Source organism: Otolemur garnettii, unplaced genomic scaffold (genome assembly GCF_000181295.1).
Source record: "Otolemur garnettii isolate 467f Iridium unplaced genomic scaffold, OtoGar3 scaffold00024, whole genome shotgun sequence".
NCBI lineage: Eukaryota > Metazoa > Chordata > Mammalia > Primates > Galagidae > Otolemur > Otolemur garnettii.
In genome coordinates, this window is record NW_003852419.1 from 9,212,211 (window position 1) to 9,221,953 (window position 9,743).

Genomic DNA, 9,743 nt, shown 5'->3' on the forward strand with positions numbered 1-9,743 from the left:
CCTGGAGTTCTTTGTTTACTTACATTTAAACCAATTACTAAAATATTTGGAAATAAATCTAATATCTTACTATTTACCCTGTATTGGCATACCCATTCTATGCTTTCTTATCTTCTCCTTTCTTGTGGTATTGAGTTAATTATTTCTATTATTTAGTATTTCTCCTTTAGCAGCTTTTTGTGGTTTCTTAGAATTAAAGCATGAGTGCTTGACTCATCAGAGCGAAACACAAATTAATACCTTCAAGACAAGGTAAGAACTTCTGAACTTGCCACCTTTTTTGCCTCTTTCTGGCTTTGATGCTCTCATTGTCTTTTATTATATTTCTACATTATAATCTCCCTGTTACATTACAATTATTGCCTCATAGATCGTATCTCCTTATATCTAACCACATATTTACCTTTCCCATTGCTTTTCCTCTTTTTAATTTACACACTTTCATTACAATTATTTTTTTCTGGATGAAAAATCCCCTTTGTTATTTCACTCAGTATGAGCCTATCTGTGAAGAATATCTCAGTTCTGTTCTGCAGTATACTTATTTGACTTTCATTTTTAAAAGATAAATTTACTTGATGGGAAATTCTAGTTTGGAATTTTTTAAAAATTTTTTTAAATTTAAAATTTAAAAATAACTTAAGTATTTCATAGTTTCCTTAAATTGTGATGAAATCTCAGCTCTGAATTTGTTTCACTACTCCTTTAAAGTAATCTTTCCAAGACCCTCTCCTATCCCCTGCTCCCCAGCACCCCCCATGGTGGTAATCTGGGGCAATTTTACTATGATCATCTGAGGTGCAGTTTTCATTATAATTATCCTGCTTAGGGTCTTTCTAAATCTATAACCTAGTATTTTGCTATGGGTTCAGAAAATGTGTGGCCAGTATCTATTCTTTTATTGCTTAACCAGAACTATTTCTCTCCTTTATTGCTTGAACTGTAACTTTACACATGTTAGCTATCACCACATTCTATGCATCTTGTCTCAATTACAGATGCTTTTCCTTCCTATTTTCTGTCATTTTATTTTCTAAGCTTCAATCTTGGTATTTTCTATTGACTATCAAGTCTACCACTTTCTCTTCTACTTATTCTAAGCCACTTTATTTATTTAACTATTTACTTTATTGGTTGTATTTTTCCAGTTATATGATTTTTATCTGATTATTTTTTAATGACTCCAGTTCTTTGATAATTTTTTTCATCCAACATCTATTTTCTTAACAAATTATAGTTATTTTGCATTCTGTATCTGATCGTTACAATATCTGAATCGCTTATTTAACTTTTGCTGCCTTTTTCAGAGTCTTTTTTGCAATCATTTGATTTTATTTATCAAATGCTTGGTAATTTTTGGTTGAATGCCACCTGCTTTTTTATTTGTCTAGCCTGTTACCTAAGGTAAATGTCGTGAGGGTAGCAACACAGCAAACTGCAGGTCTAACCACAGTGATGTATCTACTGTTAAATATCATTGCCCATCGCCTCTTGCTTGCCTCAATTACTCTTTGAGCAATGGATTATAAAATTTTTTTCAAGGTTTTTTTTCTTTTTTTAAGACCAGGGATTGATAATAAAAAACTTTCGAGATTAATAAGGTTGTTATTGGTCAGGGAGTCAGTCTACATAAACCATACCATCATCACTAGAAATGGAACATCATCTCATGCCCAGTCTGTGTTTTTAAAGAAAGCTCATGGCATGTCAGGAGAGGGATTTATTAATGACTTTGGAATGATATCAAAATATGCCTCTATTCCTTTGAAGGTGTTGCTCTTCATTCAGTAGATACAGAGGGTAGACTGTTTTCCTCACAGCACCAATAGCTTGTGCAGATTTTCTTCATCTAACAATGAATTAATCCTATGTACAAACAGTCATGGTTTTCATTATGTTTGAAAATTTTCAATCATTTTAAAAGTATGCAAATGAGGCATTATTACCTGACATCAACATTGTTAATGTGTAACTAGATGACACTATGTAGAGAATGATTTTCTCTAAAGTAGGTATAAACCATTAATGCATTTGACTTCAACATCAAAACAGAGTTGATAAGCCAGCCATGGTGGCTCGCGCCTATAATCCCAGAACTCTGGGAAGCCATGGCAGATGGATTGCTTGAGCCCAGGAGTTCAAGACCAGCCTGAGCAAGAGAGGAACTGTGTTTCTACTAAAAATGGAAAAACTAGCCAGGCATAGTGGTGCATGCCTATAGTCCCAGCTATTCGGAAGGCTGAAGCAAGAGGGTTGCTAAAGCCCAAGAGTTTGAGGTTGTGGAGAAATAGGATACCTATGATGCCACAGCACTGTACCCAGAGTGACAGAGTGAGACTCTGTCTCATAAAACTCCCCCCCCCAAAAAAAAACCAGAGTTAGTATGTGACATTACCATAGTTTTAAGTGCTGAACTTTATTTTTAAAAAATTACCAATTGAGTAAGACTTGGTATGCATTTTTCCCAGTTTCCATTACTTAATTCCCCATGGTAATCCAGAGAATTCTTACCATAAAAACTTAAGTACTTTTATAAATATTATCTCCAGGATAGAGGGATTCTAAAATAAACCATGACCAGAGTAATGGACAAAATATTTTGAAATATTCTACTTGCTGGTAATTTCTTGTAAGGCAACTAGGGCAAACCGGTGTATCATTTGTTTCATGAGGACACTCACTCTGTCTAGCTGGTTTGCCTCTGTTTCCTCAGAACTTTACGTAGTGCCTGACACATAATGGGTACACAGTCAATATTTGCTTAATAAGTAAATAAAAGAGAGAATTGTTAGAGAATTCTTAAAATGAAGATTAATAGTTAAGTTTTGGACAAAACAGGAATGAAAATAGTACATAAATTATCAAATTGTCAAAAGACAACAAGAGGAAATTTAGAGAAGGTTGTTACTCCCTTTGCTGATATACATTTTTTGTATGCATGTAAGATGTCTGCTTTTTAGAATTAGGATAGGGCCAGGCACAGTGGCTCACACCTGTAATCCTATCACTCTGGGAGGCTGAGGCAGGTGGATTGCCTGAGCAATCCAGGTTCCAGACCAGCCTGAGACAGCCAGACCTCATCTCTCAAAATATCCAGGTGTTATAGCTATAGTCCCAGCTACTCAGGAGGCTGAGGCAAGAGAAGTGCTTAAGCCCAGGAGTTTGAGGTTGCTGTGAGCTGTGATTCCATGGTACTCTGCCTAAGGGTGAAAAAGTGAAACTCCGTCTCAAAATAAATAAATAAATAATAAAATTAGGATAAACTTTATTATATCTAATGTTTTATATCATATAGAAATTCATGATAGAAATATTTTCCACAATCACTTAATGGAACCAGCAAAATTCTTGTAAACTTTCTTTAGTTCTCTTTTTTTACTTTTTGAGAATTCATTTATTTAATAAAGCAATAGAATTATTAAGCTTGAAATGACTCAAAGTCATATTCCCGCTTATTTGTTCGGAACCATGTAGAACAATACCATAAACTCTTAATATATGGAAATCAATACCAACATTTAATGAATCTAATGCTAATGAGGAAAGATACATTACTGTATAACATTGATGCATTCCAGGACTTCATAATTCAAAACAATTTTCCTTTAGATCCCAATCTAAAAATTCTAGACAACTGTCATAGGATTTTGTTTGTTTTAAAGGTAAAATAATCTCATTATTGAAAAAACAAACCGTATTATTTTTTCTTTTTACAGGGAGACAAAAACACCCAGATAAGATTTCTAGAGATAATCTTCCATTGCTAATTGTATTCACCTACATTTTTGTCATTAAAATTACTTTATTAAGCTAAAGATAAAGTGTTTATGAGGAGCAGTTCCACTGGCAACATGGTTAATTTCCCCCAATTTTCATTCATTACAACATTGAGATAATTTCAAAGTGATTATAGCAATTTTTATTTGGCAACAAGCAGTTCAAATGTGTTTATAAATAAATATAAATCTCTAGAAATAAGAAATCCAGCAGTTGGAATGTATTTTTTGTCATTTAACATTTTGTAAGACTATACATAAGCTGTACTTAATTGGGCATGGGAAGTATTATAATATTGATTGAGCTCTCAAGACAGAGGCTTACGAATTGTTATCAGTCAAAATAGTCAAAACTTGTGCTTACTATGTTATTCTGCATATTTAAGGACCATGGTATCTCCTCCAAACCATATCAGGCCTTTCATCTAGGCCGCACAGGGAACCAGAGTAGGTTCAGAAATATGCTCAGGGATGAAGAGTAGGTCAAGCTGAAGTTCAATGTCCTTGACATTGTGAGTACACACTTTCATTTCATGGAAGCAATAAAATGCTTAAATGTATCCCCTGTTACGATTCATTTAATTTTTTTATTTAGTTATATATTTATGTTATTTGACATTGTAACTGTATATATTTATGGGATACAATCCAATGTTTCAGTACATATCTATGTTGTGTAATGGTCCAATCAGGGTAGCTAGTACATCTGTCACCTCAGGAATTTATCATATCATTGTAGTAAGAAACTTCAAAAGCTTCTCTTCCAGCTACTTTGTAACATAAAATATTTTATCCTTTCACCCTATTTGCAGTTGAACATCAGAATTTATTTCTTGTATCTAAATGTAACTTTATACCCATTGGCCCCTCTCTCTGTTTTCCATTCCTCTTACATCCCCCCCCACCCCGCCACCGGCCCCGGTAACCAGTGTTTTACTTTCTGCTTCTAGGATATATGTTTTCCTCTTTGAGATTCCACATAGAAGGGAGATCACGCAGTGTTTGAGCATTTGTCTTTCTGTTCTTTCTGCATCACATTTGTTTTCCTTAACACGATGTCCTCCAGGTTCATCGATGCTGCAAATGACAGGATTTTTTTCCTTTTTTCCTTTTCTTTTTTTTACATATACATGTGTTTATTAGGTTTTCACTTTTTGCCATCACAAAATTAAAAGGCTTAAAATTTGATAACAGTAACAATATTTAAGATAAGGACTAGAAACAAAAACCTTGTAAAGAACAAACGAAGATAAATACATTCAGAAAAGAAATCAGATGATTGCTGCATAGAAATATTAAGCAATAATAATAATAACACAAAGAAAGTAACGTTCACTTTGTCAAATAAGAGTATGTCTATTATAGAATGCTTTGACTCTGAGGTTCAGTATGGAGACATCAGTTGTTAACTTCTTATTTTTTTTCCAAAGTCTCAAAAAATTGACAACTAATATTTATAAATAAAAGTAAAAGATAATTTAAAAAAACAGATCATGCCAAATCTTATAGACAATAGAAAAAGAAGACATACTTCAAAGTCATTTTGTTCCTTTTTAAGGCTGAATAAATACTATCCCATGGTGTAGCCCTACCACATTTTTTTTACCTATACATGCCTTGCGGGATACTTAGGATGATTCCCTATCTCGGCCCTTGTAAATAATGCTTCCATAAATATGTGAATACAGATATCTTTTTGACATATTGATTTCATTTCCTTTTGTATATATATAGCCAGCATTGGAAATGCTGTGTCATGTGGTAGTTCCATTTTTAGTTTTTCATATTGTTTTCAGAAAGGCTACACTAGTTTACAATCCTACCAAAAAGTGTCTGTGTTCCCTTTTCTCCACATCCTTGCCAACACTTTTTTATTCCCCTTTGACTTTTTGATAATACATGTGTCCATTCTAAATGGAGTGAGGTGGTATTTCAGTGTGGTTTGGATTTGTGTTTCCCTAATTGAACAGTTTTTTTTATATACCTATTGATCATTTGTATGTCTTCTTTTGAGAAATTTCTATTGAGGTCTTTTGCTCATTTTTAAAGCAGATTATTTGTGTTTTTATTCCTGTTAAGTTCTTTATATAGTCTGGATATTAACCCTTTGTCGACTGTATAGTTCCCAGGTGTTTTCTCCTATTCTGTAGGTTGTATCCTCTCTATGGTTTTTGTTGTTGTTGTTGTTGTTTTTAAGCAAAGGTTACAATCTTTGCTATTGATCTGCTGGACTGAGAGTGAACTCACGCCTCAAAGTCTCTCGACCCCTAGAAGCAGGGGTGGAAACCTTTTATAAGGGGCTTTCAGTAGGGAAGGAGGAGTCCTTAAAAAAAGCTGAATTTTACAAGAGCTAACACCTGGTACGGGGAGCGCTTACAAGGGGGAGCTGAGGTTTCACAGGATTTCGCAGTTAGTACTAAGCTCTTTCAGCTGAGCTTCCAGCTGAGCCCTTAGCAAGATGGAGTTAGGGCATAACATTTCCCACTGGTCTTATGTCGGAGTCAGACCCTTGACTCTTGGTCGAAGTCTTGCTTGCCTGCTCCTGCATAGTATGGGGTCGAGGTTGTAGACATAACATCAAAAGCTAAATCTAGATGGAAAGATGATACTTGCCATTTAGCCCTACTTAACAGAATAGAAAGCAAAGGTGTTATAGTGGCCCCACTGGTCTTAGGCGGCTCCTGGGCCACACAGTTAACTGTATTGGGCCGGCATGTGCAGGAAAGAAATCAAGCTTGAGAGGATTTTCTCCTGGCACCACTATCCAGTGGGCTCTGCAGTCTTCTTTGGTTTTCACCCAGTTGTGGTGTATCCATGCTGACAAACTGTCCACTCTCACAGCCATGGGGGTGGTGAGGACGCCGGTGAAGGAGCCCTTCCACTTCAAGGTGAGGCTTTCTTTCTGGAAGGACTTAACGTAGGCTCAATCTTCAGGCTGGAAGGCACTTTAAAGTCCCTCTGGGATCCCGTAAGTATATCAAATCTGGGGGTGGATGACAGTCTGGATATAACATAACAACTAACTATGTAAATTGTTTTCTTTGCTATGCAGAAGCTTGTTACTTTGATGCAATTCCATTTGTTTAGTTTTGCCTGTGCTTCTGAGGTCTTATTTAAAAAATCCTTGGCCAGCAGCCCAATGTCATGAAGTATTTTCCCTATTTTATTCTAGTAGTTAGATAAATTTGGAATTTGGTTTTACATTTATATATAATATGTTTTGGGGTTTTTTTTGCAGTATTGGCCAGAGCTGGATTTGAACCCGCCTCTTTCAGTATATGGGGCTAGCACCCTACTCCTTTGAGCTACAGGTGCTGCCCTACATTTATATCTTTAAATAAATTTTAGTTGATTTTTGCATATGACGAGTGCTAGGGGTTTAGTTTCATTATTTTGCACATAGATATCCATTTTCCCCAGCACCATCTATTGAAGAGAATGTCTTTTCCCCTATGCGTGTTCTTGGTACCTTTGTCAAAAATCAGCTGAAGGTCTGTGAATTTATTTCTGAGATTTCTATTCTGTTCCATTGGGTTGTGTATCTGTTTTAAGTCCATGCTGTTTGGATTACCAAAGCTTTGTAGTGCATATTGAAATCAGATAGTTGGATGCTTCCAGTTTTGTTCTTTTTACTCAGGATGATTTCCACTCTTCTGGGTCTTCTGTAGTTCCATATGAATTTTAGGGTTTTTTTTTTTCTATTTTTGTGAATAATGTCATTAGTATTTTGATAAGTATTGCATACAATCTATAGATCACATGGGGGAAGTTTGGCCATTTTTAGCATCAATTTTTCCAGGCCATTAACATAGGATATCTTTTTATTTATATGTACCCTCTTCAATCTCTTCAAAGTTTTATAATTCTCAGTGCAGAAATCTTTTATCTCATTGGTTGGTGTTTATTCCTATTTACATGTTTTTGTGACTACTATAAATGGAATAATTTTCTTGATTTCTTTTCCAGATAGTTCGCTATTAAGCTATAGAAACATGACTGATATTTATATATTGATCTTGTATCCTGCAAACTTTACTGAATTTGCTTGCTAATTCTAACAGTTATTTAGAGTCTATACAGTTTTCTGTATCTAAGATCATACCTTCCACAAAAAGGAATGATTTGACTCCCTCCTTTCCAGTTTGGATGCTTTTTTTTCTTTCACCCAACTGTATTGGCTAATCCTTCTGGCACTATGTTGATTAGTACTAGAAAGGGCTAAAGTGGGCATCTTTATCCCTGATGTTAGGTAAAAAGCTATCAGCTTTTTCCTGTTTGGTACGATGTTAGCTGTGTGTATATGTATGGCTTTTATTTGTTGAGATACATACCTGCGATACTAAATTCATTGAGAGTTTTTATCATCATGGGTTATGAAATTTTGTGAAATGCTTTTTCTGCATCTATTTAAATGATCATGTGGTTTTGCCTTTCTTCCTATGAATGTGGCATAGCACATTTATTTGGCATGTTAAACCATCCTTATATCCCCAGGCTGAATCCAAATTTATCATAGTCAGTGATCTTTTTAACGTGCTATTGCATTCAGTTTGCTGGTATCATGTTGAAAAATTTGGCATCTGTGTCCATCAGGGATATCAGTCTGTTAGTTTTCTTTCTTCACGGCATTTTTTCTAGTTTAGGAATCAGAGTAGTGCGGGCCTTGTAAAATGTCTGCTCACCTACCCTTGCTCTTTGTTCCCTTGGAAAATTTTAAGAAATTTTCACCCACATGTTCCTTTGTTATAAGCCTTCTTTATAATGCCACAATTGGCTGAACCCTGCTACTCGAATCCTCCTTAAAAGGCTACCTTTGAGTTTATGTTTCAGCTTCTCGTTCCTCTTAGCCTGCAGATCTGTGTCATCTTTGGGCAAACAACTTTTAAAAATCCCTGCTATGTGTAGGTGTTAAACAAGCTGTTTTAATTTAATAAAAACAATAGCGAAACTTAGGAATAGCAAACGAGCCAGTTTGACAAAATCTGCTTTTATGAATATATGTCACAACAAATACTTAGCAGGCAATCAAATACTTGGCTAGCATTTCATCTTCTTGGTCATAGGCCTTGAAAAGCACGTTCTTAGAAAAGACTCTAGCATCAAAAAGACAATAACAACAACAAAATAGAACCTTTAAAGACACTATTAGTTGTTGAGGAGAACTGAAACTTATTGAACAAGTATTTTTATTTTATACCAAAAGTTGGATACAGTTCAGCATGATTTAATTTTCTTTCCTCACTCTCCTCCCAATATTTTTATTTCTTAGTTAAATTAGTTAAATGAAGAAATGATTAGGTGAACAGAATACTTCAGGGCACTCCCACTTCAATCTCAGTCTAGGAAAACAAGTTCAGTTGGCTGCATTACATAATGGATCTGAATATATTTGGGGAGCACTATTAGTCATACCTTCAGGCAGAAACATATTTACCCAGGAGATCCAATTGGAGGGCAACCACTTACTGTGCTTGGATACTTTTAAACAACCGTGGCTATTCTATTCTGCACCGTCCATAGAGCAGGGCCAGAACTAGGGTGAAGTTAGAAGGTATTTGTTTTTGTTGCGTGTTCCTAAATAACTCAGTAATGAAGAGAAGCAACATTTTAATGGACCTATAAACAATGAATGCAAAAATATCCATTATAAACAAAACATAAAGACTGGATGAATATTGGATATTTTATTATTTCGAGTGTTATGTATTTACTTACTTTACTTCAGGATTCAGTATGTCTTGGCTCAGTGCTATATCTTGTCTTTATTTTTTAGTTTGTATTTCAAGCTTCCTTTATTGTTTGCACCCCTAGGCAAATGCCTTACTCATCTCACCCTAGCCCTGGCCTTGTATTGAAGACTTTTCTTTTTCACTATCAAGAAAAGTAAATATTTCAGGAAATACAGTGGGAATTCAAACCACATATTCTTTTTTCCTCTCTTTTGTATTTAAGAAGAGGATTTGACAA